Below are 16,531 nucleotides of genomic sequence, written 5' to 3'. Positions count from 1 at the left end.
CTCTTAGGGTCTGCATCTCTGTCCAGGCTGTTCTGGGTTCTAGAGTCTCTGTTTAGAAGTCCAGTGTAATTCTGATAGCTCTACCTTTATATGTTACTTGGTGTTTTTACCATACAGCTTTTAATATTCTTAGTTGTTCAATGCATTTAGCATTTTGATTATTTATGTGATGAGAGGATTTTTTTCTGATCCAATCTATTTTGGTTTTCTATAGGCTTCTTGCACATGTATGGCCATCTCTTTCTTTAGATTGTGGAAGTTTTCTTCTATGATTTTGTTGAAGACATTTTTGGGTCCTTTGAACTGTGAATCTTTGTTGTCATCTATTCCTATTATTATTCTTAGATTTGGTCTTCTCATTGTGTCTTGGAATTCCTGGATGTTTTGGGTTAGGAATATTTTACATTTTGAATTTCCTTAATCACTGTGCCAATATCTTCTAAGGTATAATCTACTCCTATAACCGTGTATTCTGTTGTTGATGCTTGAATATATAGTTCCTGACTTCCTTTCTATGTTTTCCTCTTTTTTCTTCTTCTAGACCTCTTTTTATCCTTATTCCATTAGGCTTAAACCTAAGAGTTCCTGTATTATTTTTGTTATTGTAGTTATGAATGTGGGTGTGAAGATAAGCACATGACACTAAGTTCAGAATTTCTACCTTTTTGAGGCAGAGCAGATCTTGTTTTGATAGTGTCATTCTGTGTGTAAGCTCAGTTTGTGGGTTGCCTTCTGAGTGATGCAAATGTATCCATCTCCCATCTCGTGTTCAGAGTACTGGGGTTACAGCAAGATATCATATCATTCATATATATATATATATATATATATATATATATATATATATATATATGTGTGTGTGTGTGTGTGTTTGTGTGTGTGGGGGAAAATCATATAAATAATTATATGCTTATATATATAAATATAATACATATGATAATTTAATATATGTATAGTGTGAGAGTGTATGTTTGGGGCTTTCTATGGTAGAATTCAAATTACCAGACTTCAAATTACCACTGTTGAAACTTATTACCAAACCAACCATTAAGATGCTTTCCTTTCTCATTATAATCCTTGTTAATGATTTAAAAGTTATCTATTTTCAAACATTTTATATTCAAATTTCTGGCATATAAATTCAATTTTACCACATGTTTAAATGTCTTTGATGATAAATATATAAATTAATAAAATGTATGATGCTGTCCACTGTGTAACAGGTAAAGGCTGAGTATAAGGAATTTAAATGACTTGCTTGTCATTTATGGAGGACAATGTTAATTTAGAGGCATGTTTTGTTCTATTTGTACAATACATAATTTTAAAATATTAATGTTAATGCCTCTCTGTGTGTTTGTTTCCTATAACTTTAAACCACACCAATTGAGTATTAATTGCAGAGATGATACTGTGAAAAAATAGGCATTGACTAAGTTCATGACAGAAACAAACTAATCTACAACAAAACATTGTCACAGGTAAGACTCATGCTTTTAAATATTGTGACATTAAATTTATACCAGTTTTTAATTCAGGATTTGATTACTGTTAGGGAGACCATTTGAATATACTATACTCATTATAGGCTGTCTAGTAATATGCCATTTGAATGTGTAATTGAAGTTTAAAGCACCAATAAAGCTATAGACCATAGTTTTCCTATGGAGCATGGGCATCAACAACCCACTCACTAAACAGTAGCCATCAAGAGCACAGTTTCAAAAGTGGCTTGCATTGTCTTCGTTCTTTGTTAAGCACAGCAATGCTTCAGGAGGGAATAAGCTTATTTAAAATTCATTTACTTGACCCAGATGGTGAAATCTACATGTAATTGCAATATCAGCCTAAATTACCCCATGCTGTTATGGGTGACTCAAATGTGCTGTACAATACACCCTTAACAAGAATAAAGCAATACTGAGTTCAAATGTTTCCTGAAGAAGTGAGCACACAGGGCACAATTTAGATCTGGTTTCACAGAGAATGCTCATTAAAACATTGAACATTTTCCTTCAGAAAGGATTTTGGTTTGAGGCCTGTGGTGCTCATGTTACTATGGCAATAACTATTGCCACTAATAATATCTAATGCATTTCTAATCTATGGTAGTTAATTACCACCACTCACCTTGAAGGGATTTAATTGAGATGTACCAGTTAATTTTTATATGACACTTTCAATTTAGAAACGTAACATGATCACATTAATATTTTTTCCAGTATGCCTTCAAGTATCTATGTGAAAAAAATCATATATCTCACATCATCTCCCAACACTCAGCTTCTTTGATACAGATGCTTTTTTTGGTCCTCTTTCAAGTTTCTTCAAAAGAAGAGTTCTGCATTTTTATTCCTTTAAGTCATTTCAACATTGCATTCAATACTTTTTTTTCAACATGATTTTATTTAGGTAAAGGCATTCAAGACTACATGTTTTTGAAAACCCACTCCACACAGAAAGAACAAAATAGGGCAGTTTAATTTTCCTTTTATTAGGCATCAGTTTTTATAAAAATGAATGACCATATGTAATCAACTTTTTCATTTTTGTTTTTCACTTTTTACTGATACTTTGTAAATTTTAAATCATGCATCCTAACCCACTTATCTCTCTGTTCCTCCCTACCATCCTCTGCCCTTTCAACACCCTGCCCCCCATCAAAACAAATACTCAAACACATTTGGCAATGGAAGCTGCTGTGTGTCCTATTGCATCACACAGCATACCCTTTTGTACAAACAGCTTTCCTTGCAAATGTTCATTTCAGCAAGTCTTTTGTCTATATCAAGACCTCTGGCTTTCTCTGACACTCTCTAGGGATATTCTTGGATATTTTGTTGACTCTCTGTGGTGTGGTGATCTTACAGCTTTGGTTCTAGAGGACTAGCTCTTTCATCTACTCTAGCAGTTCCTAGATAATATAGGCTTTGTAGTGGGCAGTTTTGGATCTGGGTCTTTTTGATACCTGAATTTGTCAGCCTGACAGTTCACTTCCTCCTGCACTCATGCCCTGAGCACAAGCTTACTCATACCTACATGATGTGATCAACGTCTTTAACACCGCACAGGAGAGGGGTAGGTGCATGGGGCAGAGCATCTCTGCACAGCCCTAGGATATCAACATGACCCAAGGCAGCATCCAAAACTAGGGATGTCAGCATTGCATTTGGTAGTAGAATGGACATTGCCACAGACTCAGACACCCACTCTTTCAAGGCCACAAACCTAGACATTGCTTTTGGTTGCAGCACAGGCTAGGACCTCACCGTGACCTCGTGAGGTTGGAGAGAATGATTAATAATTAAGAGCCTTGGCTCCTCATATAGAGGACTTCAGTTTGTTATATATTTCCCAATAATTTATTTTTATTCACTTTGCATGCCAATCACAGCCCCCATCCCTTCTCTCCTCCGACTCCCACCCTTACAAATTCATTCCCAATTATTCTCTCCCCTTCTCCTCAATGAATGGGGAGCTCCATTGGGTACCTTTCCAACGTGGTTCATCTAGTCCCAGCAATTCTAGGCATATTGTCTCCCATTACAGACCAACTAGGCTGTCCAGATAAGGAGAAGGGGACCCAATGGCAGTGAACAGAAATTTAAACAGCCCCCACTTCACTTGTTATGGGTCCCATTTGAAGATAGAGCTATGCATTAGGCATAAATATATAGGGAACTTAGGTTCAGCCCATAAATGACCCCTAGTTGATGGCTAAATGTCTGTGACCTCTCATTGGCACAGGGTAATTGACCCTGTATATAGGTTTCCTCTGGTGTCCTTGACCCTTCTTGCTTGCTAAATTCTATCCCCAGTTCTTCCACAAGACTTCCCACATTCTTCCTTAAGATTCTGCATCTACCTTCATCCACTAATGTATCTAAGGAGACAGTTACACTAGATTCCTGTCTGCAGGCATATCAGAGTTTTATTAATAGTGTCGCTAGGTGTCTTTTTTACATAATCTCAATTTCGGGCCGTCATTGAATGAGTGTTTCCTCAGTCTCTGCTCCATTTTTATTCCTGTACATCTTGTAGGACGACAAATTTTAGGTTGAAGGTTTTGTGGGTGGATTAATATTCTCTCCCTTCTCTAGAATTCCTGCCTGGCTACTGGAGGTCACCACATTTTTCTTTATATCTCCATCTGGTAAGAAACTCAGTTAGGATCACCCTCGTAGAACACCTGCGTCCTCTCCTATCACAGGCCTCCAGCTAGTCTCAGAGTTGCTCCCAAGCAATTTCCTTTCTCACTGCTTGCACCTTTTCTTCCCACATCTGACCATCATCCCTGACCTGTCCTCCCCCTCTACCTTACCCAGTTTTCTATTTTCACTCACCTCTACTTATTATTTAGATTCCTCCTCTGAGATAGGTTCATGCATCATCTATTCTGGCCTTCTTATTACCCATTTTCTTTGTGTTATGTGGATTGTAGCATATTTAGCCTGCATTGTATGACTAATATCCACTTATAAGTACATACCACATCTGTCTTTCTGACTTCAGGTTACCTCACTCAGGATGATATTCTCAAGTTCCATTTAGTTGCTTGCAGAATTGATGATGTCTTTGCTTTTAATAGCTGAATAGTATTATATTTTGTAGGTGTAACATGTTTTCTCTATCCATTCTTCCAGTAGAGTGGCATCTAGGCTATTTTCAGATTCTGACTATATATAAGAAATAAAACTACTATGAACATAGTTAAAAAAGTGTCCCCTTTTTATAGTGTAACATCTTTTGTGTATATTTCCTGGAGTGGTTTAAGTGATGCTTGAAGTGGAACTATTCCCAGTTTTCTGAGAAACTGCCAATTGATATTCAAAGTCTTATATGTTTGCACTCATTCCATCATCAATGGAGGAGCATTCCCCTCAGTCCACACTCACATGATCATGTGCTGCCACATTGGTTTTCTATCAAAACCATTAGAACATGTGTAAAATGGAATCTTGGGTGTTTTTTTGTTTTGTTGTCTTGTTTTGTTTTGTTTTTTTGCATTTATTACATTTCTTTGATGACTAGGGACATTAAACAATTATAAAAGTTCTTCTCAGGCACGCAGGATTCCTATGTTAAGAACTCTATATTTAGCTCTGTCCCCCAATTTTATTGGGTTACTTGGTTTGTTGGTCTTTAACTTCTGGAATTCTGTCCCAGTTTGTAGGCTGTCATTTTGTCCTATTGACAGAGTTTTTGCCTTACAGAAACATTGTCATTTCATGAAATCCCACATATCAATTATTGTTCTTAGTGCCTGAGTCACGGCTGTTCTGTTCAGGAAGTTGTCTTTTTACAAATATATTCAAGATTATTTCTCACTTTTTTCTTCTATTAGATTTAGTGTATCTGGTTTGCTTTGATGTCTTTGATCTACCTAGACTGGAGTTTTGTGTAGGGTGATGCACACAGATCTATTTGAATTTTTCTACAACATGCAGACATCCAATTTTACCAGCACCAGATGTTGAAGTTTCTTTCTTTTTTTCTAATTATACGGTATCTTAGTGGTTTTACTGCTATGAACAGATACCATGAGTGTCTTAGTCAGGGTTTCTATTCCTGCACAAACATCACGACCAAGAAGCAAGTTGGGGAGGAAAGGGTTTATTCGGCTTACACTTACATACTGCTGTTCATCACCAAAGGAAGTCAGGACTGGAACTCAAGCAGGTCAGAAAGCAGGAGCTGGTGCAGAGGCCATGGAGGGATATTCTTTACTGGTTTGCTTCCCCTGGCTTGCTCAGCCTACTCTCTTATAGAACCCAAGACTACCAGCCCAGGGATGGTCCCACCCACAAGTGGCCTTTCCCCCTTGATCACTAATTGAGAAAATGCCTTACAGTTGGATCTCATGGAGGCATTTCCTCAACTGAAGCTCCTTTCTCTGTGATAACTCCAGCTGTGTCAAGTTGACACAAAAATAGCCAGTACAATGAGTAATGCAAGTCATATAAAGGAAAACATTTAATTGGGACTGTCTTACAGGTTCAGAATTTCAGTCTACTATCATCAAGGCAGGAACATGCTGGCCTCCAGTTAGGCATGGTGCAGGAGAAGCTGAGAGTTCTATATCTTCATCTGAAGATTGCTAGAAGCTTCCAGGCAGCTATGATGAGGGTCTTAAAGCCCACATCCACTGTGACACACCTAGTTTATAAGGTCATACGTACTCCAACAGGGCCATAAGAGGGTCATTCCCTAGGCAGAGAATAAACAAACCATCACATATGGTTTTGGCTTCTTTGTCAAAAATCCAGTGTTGATAGATGTATGGGTTTATTTTGGGGACTTTGATTTGACTCCTTTCTTCAACCTGTCTGTTTCTATACCAGTACCATGCAGTTTTTATCACTATTGCTCTGTAGTAAAGCTTGAAATCAGGTATGGTAAAACCTCCAGAGTTTCTTTTACGGTAGAAGTTTGTTTTATCTATCTTTTTTTTAATATGACAATGGGAATTTCTCCGTTAAGTTCTATTATGAATTGTCTTGGAATATTGATGAGAATTGCACTGAATCTATAGATTGATTTTGATAAGATGGTCATTTTCATTATGTCACTCCTACCTATGCATGTGCAAGAGAGATCTTTCCATCTTCTGATATATTCCTCAGTTTCCTTCTTCAGTGACTTGAAGTTCTTTTCATACAGGTCTTTTACTTGCTTGGTTAGAGTTAAACTAAGATATTTTATATTATTTTTGGCTATTGTAAAAATTGTTGTTCCTCAAATTTCTTTGTCAGTCCATTCATTGGCTGTATAAAGGTGGGGGGTATTGATTTTTTTTTTTTAGTTAATTTTGTATCCAGCTACTTTGACAAAGGTGTTTACCAGATGTCGGAGTTCTTTAGTGCAGTTTTGTGATCACTTATATATATTAATTAGGAAATAAACTGCAAATAGCAATACTTAAAGTCTTCCTTAACAATTTGTATTGCTTTGATCTCCTTAAGTTTTCTTCTTGTTCTAGCTAGAACTTCAAGTATTACTTTGAATATTGACTGGGTAGCTTTTTATTGGTAGTAGATTTTTTTCTTATATAACATACCCAGATTATGGATTCCACTCCTCCAAGTCCCCTCAGTACCTTCTCATGACTATGCTAATCCAGATTCACACCCTTTCTTACACTCATTATAAAAGAGCATACCTTTAAGAGGTAATATTAAAATACAACAAAATATAATTAAAGAAAACTATAACATTGAAATTTGACAGGGCAAGCTGACAGAATGAAAAGAAAAATGCCAAGAGAACACACAAAATCAGAACCTTACTCATTTGTACACCTAAGAATCCCATAAAAGCCCAAACTGAGAACCATAATTTATACACACAAAACCTGCTGCAGACCAGTGCTGGCCCTGTGCATGTTGCTTCATTTTCTGTGAGTTAATATGACCTTCCTCATGCTGATTGGTCGGGCCTTATATTCTTTGTGTTCTCCATATTATCTGTCTCTTTTGTTATCTCTTTGTTCTCTTCTCCAGGGTTACATCAGCTGTGATATGAGGGATTTGGTAGAGATATCTCATTAGTTCTAAGTGTTTCTATGTCTCTTATTCTCTCTGAAATGTCTGTCTTGGGTCTGAGTGAATTTGTATCCATCTGCTGCAGGAGGATGATCACAAAACATAGTACTGATCTATAAGTATTGCAGAATATCATTGAGTCATTTTATCACTACGTTCTTTTTGGAAGTGTTGTATTTTTAGTTACCAATGATATTTTGTTTTTCCATATGTTCCTAGTCTATCTAGTCTCTTATTCTTGGTCATATAAGCAGTATATATTATGACGCTGGGCATTGGTCTGGTGCTTCTATGCATTCAAATGCTAAATTATGTACCCCAAGGTCTGGTTTCACCAAGACAAGTAAAATTCACATGCACCACCTTTAATTTTGGAAAATGTGCTCCTCAATTTAAACCTATTGGCTAAATATAGGTGGTTTTAAGAATTTCATAAATTCATTGTTTTTAATTGTTGAGTAGTACTCCATTGTGTAAATATAAAACATTTTCTGTATCCACTCCTCTGTTGAGGGACATCTGGTCTCTTTCCAGCTTCTGGCTATTATAAATAAGACTGCTATGAGCATAGTGGAGCATGTGTCCTTATTATACCTTGGAGCATCTTCTGCGTCTATGCCCAGAAGAGGTATTGCTGCATCTTCCAGTATTACTATGTCCAATTTTCTGAGGAACCACCAGACTGATTTCCAGAGTGGTTGTACCAGCTTGCAATGTCACCAGCAATGGAGGAGTGTTCCTCTTTCTCCACATCCTCACCAGCAATCTTCTGTCACATGAATTTTTGATCTTAGTTATTCTGACTGGTGTGAAGTGGAATCTCAGGGTTGTTTTGATTTACATTTCCCTGATTATTAAGGATGTTGTACATATTTTCAGGTGCTTCTCAGCCCTTCGGTATTCCTCAGTTGAGACTTCTTTGTTCAGCTCTGTACCCAAATTGTTAATAGGGTTATTTGATTTTCTGGAGTACTTCTTCTTGAGTTCCTTATATATATATATTGGATACTAGTCCCCTATCTGATTTAGGATTGTTAAAGATCCTTTCCCAATCTGTTGGTGGCCTTTTTCACTTATTGACAGTGTCTTTTGCCTTACAGAAGCTTTGCAATTGTATGAGGTCCTATTTGTTGATTCTTGATCTTATGGCACAAGCCATTGCTGTTCTATTCAGAATTTTTCCCCTGTGGATTCATCTGGAGGATATCATCCTGAGTGAGGTAACCCAATCACAAAGGAACACACAGGATATGCACTCACTGATAGGTGGATAGTAGCCCAGAAACTTAGACTACCGAAGATACAATTTACAAAACACTTTGAATTCAAGAAGCAGGAAGACCAAAATGTGGATACTTCATTCCTTCTTAGAATAGAGAACAATATACCTATGGAAAGACTTACAGAGACAAATTTCAGAGCTGAGACAGTAGAAAAGACCATCCAGAGACTGCCCTACCTAGGGATCCATCCCATATATAACCACCAAGCCCAGACACTACTGCATATGGCAGCAAGATTTTGCTTACAGGATCCTGATACAGCTCTCTCTCTCGTGAGGCTATGCCATTGCATGGCAAATACAGAAGTGGATGCTCACAGTCACCTATTGGATGGAACACAGGGCCCCTATTAAGGGGCTACAGAAAGTAACTAAGGAGGAGCTAAAGGGGTCGGCAACACTGTAGGAGGATCAACAACATGAACTAACCAGTACCCCAAAGAACTGTGTCTCTAGTTGCATATGTAGCAGAGGATGGCCTAGTCAGCCATTAGCGGGAGGAGAGGCCCTTGGTCTTGAAAAGATCATATGCCCCAATACAGAGGAATGCCAGTACCCAGAAGCAGGAGTGGGTGGGTTGGGGAGCAGGGCAGGGGGAGGGTAAAGGGGACTTTGGGGATAACATTTGAGGTGTAAATGAAGAAAACATCTAATAAAAATGTATTAAAATTAAAAAAATTAAAAACAGAAAAAAACAAAAGACAAAATAAAAAATAAATAAATAAAGGTAGTTCTAGCCAATTAGAGGGAATAAAAGTAAACATGTACCAGAGGATGGCTTTATTTCTCTTTCAGTAACCTGGAGAGAATCTTCCTGTATTATAGACACTAAAAAAGGGATAATAGTTCTAATAAGTACCAGCTTGATCATTCTTTGTCCACTGAGTCTTTTTGTTGTCTCTAGCAATAGAGCATTGCTACTAGTTTGTGGAGAGCAACATGTTGTCTTGGGAACAACCTCAATTGTTTATGAACAATTTGGCTCAAAAGTCAACTGGTTGGAAGCCAATCCAGGTACTGGAATCTTTGCTTGGTAAGAAGATATGGTAGGTATGGGATGCAGATTTCCCATTATGTGTCAATTTCATTTAGATCATCTTCCTATGTATGTATATTTTTGGAAGTTTCTACTGTTACTCAGGTTCCTCTCCATTTCCATCTCTGAAACTCTTTCAGACAGGAACAATTAGGTGTCAAAGATGTGACTTTGAGATGGCAACCAGATGTCCTTTAAGTTTAGTTGTCTCTACCTGTACTCCCCTTGCCTCTTTAACTTATCCTCCTGTTGCAGCCCTTTTCATTCACCAGTAATATCCAACTATACCTATCTTTGGGGTTCTATGGATTTTAGCTTGGTTATTAGTTCTTTAATAGCTAGTATCTACACATAAGCAAATATATAACTTATTTGTCTTTCGGGCTCTGGGTTACCTCACTCAGTATGATTTTTTTAACTCCCATTTATTTATTTGCAAACTTCATAATGCTATATTTAAATGGTTGTGAAATATTCCATTGTGTAAATTTATCAGATTTCCATTATACATTCTTTTGTTGATGGACATGTAGGTTGTGTAGGTTGACTTCAATTTCTGGCTAATATGGATAAAGCAGAAATGACCATGATTGAGCACAGTGTCATTGTTATGATAGGATGAAGGATCTTTGGAATATATCCTTAAAAGTGGTATAGTTGAATATTAATTTACCAATTTCTGAAGAACTGCCACATATATTAGAAAAGTATGAGCTGTCAATATATACATATATAATCAATAACACAGCAATTATTTAGAAAAGGCTAATGTATCCTGTAAAATTTCATCTTCAGAATCTGAACAACTGCAGCAAAATGTCAGATATTCATGTATCTATTTTCCAGATTAAGAATCAACCTTGGTGGAGATCTAGGCTCTAGATAGTCTTGACCAGGAAACTAGGGACTGTGAGTAAATTTGTTATATTGCTACAATATTAATTCATAAGAGGTTGTTCTATGTCACTGATGAGACTAGAATATTTTACACAATTTTCTCTTTCATCTTACAGATTACAAGCCATCATGAATGGGTTCATATGTATCTCATTCCTGAATCTGAGATTTTTGCCTAATGATCCATATCATTTCAGAGCACTGTTGTCTCCTCATGTAGGGTACCTCTGTTTAACGTTACATTTTAGGAGTTATATTTCTTAAGTAAGTGATCAAAATATAATAGGGGTCTATACATCTTCTTCACCTTACTTTAGTTTTGGCCAGCCTCCCCTCTCCAGCCCAATGTTTCCCTCCTCTCATACATCCATCTCTCTTATACATCTAAACACCAGATTTCCCTAATATTATTTATATCATGTGTGTTCTGCTATTTTCGCCTTACCATTAGTACTTCTTCCTTTCCTCTCTGAATCTACATTATGAATAACTGTGATTTTTAAATATAAAACAACACAATTCATCTTGAGAAACAGTACACGATTAGATATTGATGAAGAACTGGAATGCTACATACTTTTCATCTCAGCACTTAGAAGGCAGGGGCAAGAAAATTGCTGTGAGTTTGAAGAAATATCTGATCTACTTGGTGAGTTCCATGGTAAAACTTTCTAATGTTATCCTGTCTGACAGAGAAAAAAATCTTTTTTGAAATCTAACTATGTGTGTGCATTACCAGAGAAAAAGTGATTTTCACCAATATAACTATGTGTATGTATTTTCATTCTAAACAATATTCCTATTGATACAGGTGTTGCCTTGAAAATCTGGTGAACATCCCCTGCAAAGCTGATATTACAACTCATTTATAGCATCTTCTACCTACTATGGTATTCTGTTATCTATATATCTATATTCATGTAATTAGGTGTACATGAAAAAGAATAAAACCCTGGTGTATCTTCATGTAAACTACTTGTCTAATTTATGTTTCTTTAATTTAATTTAATTTAATTTAATTTTTATGTAGTTTTTGCAATACATATTCCATTCCCTATCCCCTGATCAACTCTCCATCTGCTCCACATCCCACAACTCCTCTCCACCCCACCAAGTCTCCACGTGGATGCCTGCACACCCCACACCACCTGACCTCTAAATTCCCTGCGTCCTCTAATCTCTTGAGGGTTAGGTGCATCATCTCTGAATGAACACAGATCCAGAAGTCCTCTACTGTGTGTGTATTGGGAACCTCATATCAGCTGGTGTATGCTGTCTGTTTAGTGGTCCAGTGATTGAGAGATTTCAGGGGTCTAGATTAATTGAGACTCCTGGTCCTCTTTCAGGATCGCTCTTCTCCTCAGCTTCTTTCAGCCTTCCCTAATTCAACAACAGAGGTCAGCTACTTCTGTCCATTGCTTGGGTGAAAATATCCTGCATCTGACTCTTTGACCTGCTTGTTAAGTCTTTCAGAGGGCCGTCTTGATAGATCCCTTTTTGTGAGCTCTCAATAGCCTAGCAATAATGTCAGGCCTTGGGACCTCCCCTTGAGATGGATCCCACTTTGAGCCTGTTGCTGGACCTTCTTTTACTCAAGGTTCTCTCCATTTTCATCTGTGAAACTCTTTCAGAAAAGAACAATTAGGTGTCAAAGATGTGACTTTGAGATGGCAACCCCATTTCTCACTTGATGTCCTGTCTTCCTGCTGGACATGGGCTCTATAAGTTCCCTCTCCCTACTGTAGGGCTCAAATTTATGTATTTAAAGTATAATTATAAATTTCCATTATAAACACTAAAGCCAATATATTTGGATAATTTACTTTAGATATTTCCTTCAGTAATACTTAAAAAAATTCTGTTAGGGCAGAAATAACTGAAGACAATATATCTTCTTCAGAACTATTTGTGTGTTTGTGTGTGTGTGTGTGTGTGTGTGTGTGTGTGTGTGTGTGTGTGTTGTCCAGGGTTGGTTTTCTCTTACAGAACTTAACATTTTACAGATTAACTGAACATAATATGTTTTATATGTTATGTTAACAAAATAGTATATATACATGTACTCAACACATAGACTACATACATAATTTTAGCACCAGGGCTATGTGGCTGAGGCTGTAAATTATGGATTTATACTTAGCCTATTGCCAATTTTATTCAAAGATATGGGGTGAGCTCAGAGAGGAATTGCTCTGCTCCTTATATTACTCATTATTACTTTTTAAATTATCTCTGACCCTAGGCATAAACAATATATGGCATTATTAAGAACACTAGCACACAACTATGAACTTTGATGTGAAGTATATTTCAGAAAGTTGATCATTTCTTTCAGGGCGGTTGAAAAAAATATCATGTGTACTTGTCAATGTAAGCCCCGAAATTAGCTGTTAATCTCTAAATCTAAACACCAGTAGTTATTTTGATTTTATTGAATCATAAAAGCAATATTTGGGTGTTTGGTTCATAAACATAATACATTTCTCTACTTATTCATCAGTTTTAATGATATATATTACTTTGATTAAATAAAGTTTATTTAATTTCATAGAACAACTATTTCTATCTAGAACAAAATAATCGTACAGTTTTACAGATTTTATTATTTCTTTCTTTTTTTAAAAAAACAAATATAGTTTCTAAATGGTTTTCCACTTGACCTTTTATTCATGGTTTTCCTTATCTCTCATTGTTCCACACCTTGTCTATGGTCAGGGCATGAAAATAACCATGTGAAATGCCAACTATTTTTGGTTAAGTGTTTAAGAAACTTATTAAGAAAGCTAAAAATATCTGCATAGTTCATTGTGAATTCGTTGCTCTGTTTTACTATAGTAATTATATGCAAATATAAAATACACATGGCAAGCAATGATATTTTATACATCCATAATGATGAATTTTTATGATATGAACATGTGGGTGTAGTAAAATCATAATAGATGATAGTTAATATTTTTCCAAAGCAAGACCTTTCTTTATTCTGCATTTTAATCTTGTGGTTTTGGTTATGAGTCTAGTCTTTAAGTACTAAGGAATCTATCTCTGTAGCCTAACAGTTCATCTTTATAGTCACCCAAATACAATAAACTATCTCAAATGCTGCCACCATACAGTTATTTTCTCTTTTATTGACATTAATGCACTTGGAGGCATTTCATGTTTCTGTGCAGTGTGTGTGTGTGTGTGTGTGTTATATTTTAATTTGCGGGTGAAGTTGCAAGAGAGATGCATGGATATGAGTGGACAGAACGTTGGGGAAGACTAGAGGCACGTATGAAACACACTAAAAGTTTCTAAAAACTAACAAACAAAAGAAAGGCAGAATTATCAGAATAACACCAGACTTTTCAGTGGAGACATTAAGAACCAGAAGAGCCTGACTGGATATTTTATAAACTCTAACAGGCTAGAGTTGCCAGCCCAGCCTATAATACTGAACACAATTTTATCACAACACATGGAGAAAGAAAGACATTTCCTAAAACACACACACACACAAAAAATACAATGCCTACAAACCCATCCCTACAATAGTCACTAGAATGGCAACTTCAAACTGAAGTATTTACCCACCCCCCAAGAAACAGAAGTAATGAGAAAGTCAACGTAAATAAATCAAATCAAAGGAAAATAAGTATACCTCAAAAACAAAATGAAATAATAATAAGCAAACACAGATCATTTGTATCTATCAGCATCATTATGCTCATTTTCTCAGTAGAAATACTAAGGCTAATATTAGATTGGATTTGAAAACAAATTCTATCATTTTGTTGAATGGAAGAAACGCATAATATCAAGGATACACATTCTTCAGGTTATAAAGGATGTGGAAAGTTTTTACTAGCATAAAGACCCAAGAAACAACTCAGCGTGTTCATTTTAATATCTAATAAAACAGACTTCAAACCAAAACTAATATGAAAATGTAAGTTAGACCAATGGAAAAAATATCTACCAAGTGACACATTGAAATTCTTAACAACTGAGCCAAAGAAAAGGGAACCTACATTTATAAAAGAAGCACTACAACAGCTCAAATCATATATTGATCTTCACACAGTGATAGAGGCTGAATACCCACTCCTAGTAATAGACAGATCATTAAGACAAACACAAAACTGAAGAATGATAGAGCTAAATGGCATAACCAACCCAGCAGTTTTAATCCATTATTATAGAACATTTCAATCAAAAACAAAATCTCAGCATCTGTGTTGGTTCAAAGAGACTTGGTTCATGGACTATGGCACTAGTAGGAGGTATGGTCCTGTTGAAGTAGATGTGTCCCTGTTGGAGGAATTGAGTCACTGTGAGGATGGGCTTTGAGGTCCTATGTTTAAATTCCTCCCTTGGCAGAAGAGATCATTCTTCTGGCTGCTTGCAGAACTGCTACCTGTAGAACTCTAGGCTCCTCCAAAAACATGTCTGCCTGAAGCTGAGAAGGCTTTCAACCATTATGATAAAGGGTGGTACCTCTGAAACTCTGAGCCCCATAAAATATTGTCACTTATAAGCATTGTCCTGGTCATGGTGTCTCTTTAAGGCCATAGAAACCCTCACTAAGGCAGAATCTCATGCAAAATTTTCAAAAAATGACCACATACATAAAATTAAAGAAGGAAAAGATAGAATAAAATTGAAATAACATACTGAATCTTTATTTATAGACAATTTTATTGGATAATATTGACCTTATAGTTCTACTAGGAAGCTCAAACAGTTAAACATTTTCAATTAAGTAGAAGTATACAAAATTAATATACAAAACTTAGTAGCCTCATTATATACACATGACAAGCAAATGGAGGGAAAAAATCAAGTAAATAATACATTTCACAATAGCCCAAGAAAACATAAACTATCTTCTGGTAATTCTGTCCATTACCTTATACATTTGTATAATGAAATTTTCAAGACATTAAAAAGAGTAAAGAAAAATATGAGAAGATGGAAGAACTTACCATGCTCATAGCACAGTAAAATTAATAATGTAAAAATGGCCATTCTACTGATTCAGTACATTTCCACTAAAATTTCATAAAGCTTCTTCTAGACAATTTTCAACTTTATATGAAATGAAAGAGAGAGAGAGAGAGAGAGAGAGAGAGAGAGAGAACAAAAAGAGACACAGAAAAGAATACCTAAAATAATCCAAATGAACTAAATCTTGTCTCAATTGTACTGCAAAGATATGGTAATAAAAAACATCTTGATATTCACATACTGTAGGAAAAATATTTTCATTAAAACATGAACATTGGAAACAAAAGTACTGCCTTTCTTGGGGGTAGAGGAAAACAATGTCATTCAATGATAGCTTAAATGTACTTGGAAAAAATATTGGAAAATCATATACAAAGTTTCAAATGGCATGATAAACAAAGAGAAGCCTGCTAAGAAAGAAGTATTATCTCCAGCACACGCTATATGATCTTTTTGTGGAAGTGAACTATGATATATTGCTGCAAAGAACAGGTTGATTACAGGGAATTCAATATATATGATTTTTCACAAATATATATTTGTGAAGTTCTTACCATATACATACATTAAATAGTAAAAATAACCATACTTCAGGAGAGCATTTTTTAAGACTTTGTTTAATGATTTCAACTGAAGTAGAATTTCATCACCTCTACCTCTTTTCACTCCCTAAGCATATCCAATTACTTTCTTTTGAACCTCTCACATACCCTGAACTTTGAATTTGACAGTGTCTTTTGCCATCATCAGCATCTTCTTCTTCATCATCATAATCATCATCAATCA

Source organism: Mus caroli, unplaced genomic scaffold (genome assembly GCF_978045245.1).
Source record: "Mus caroli unplaced genomic scaffold, Mus_caroli_1 scaffold_6, whole genome shotgun sequence".
Taxonomy (NCBI): Eukaryota; Metazoa; Chordata; class Mammalia; order Rodentia; family Muridae; genus Mus; species Mus caroli.
Note: the sequence above shows the minus strand (reverse complement) of the source record.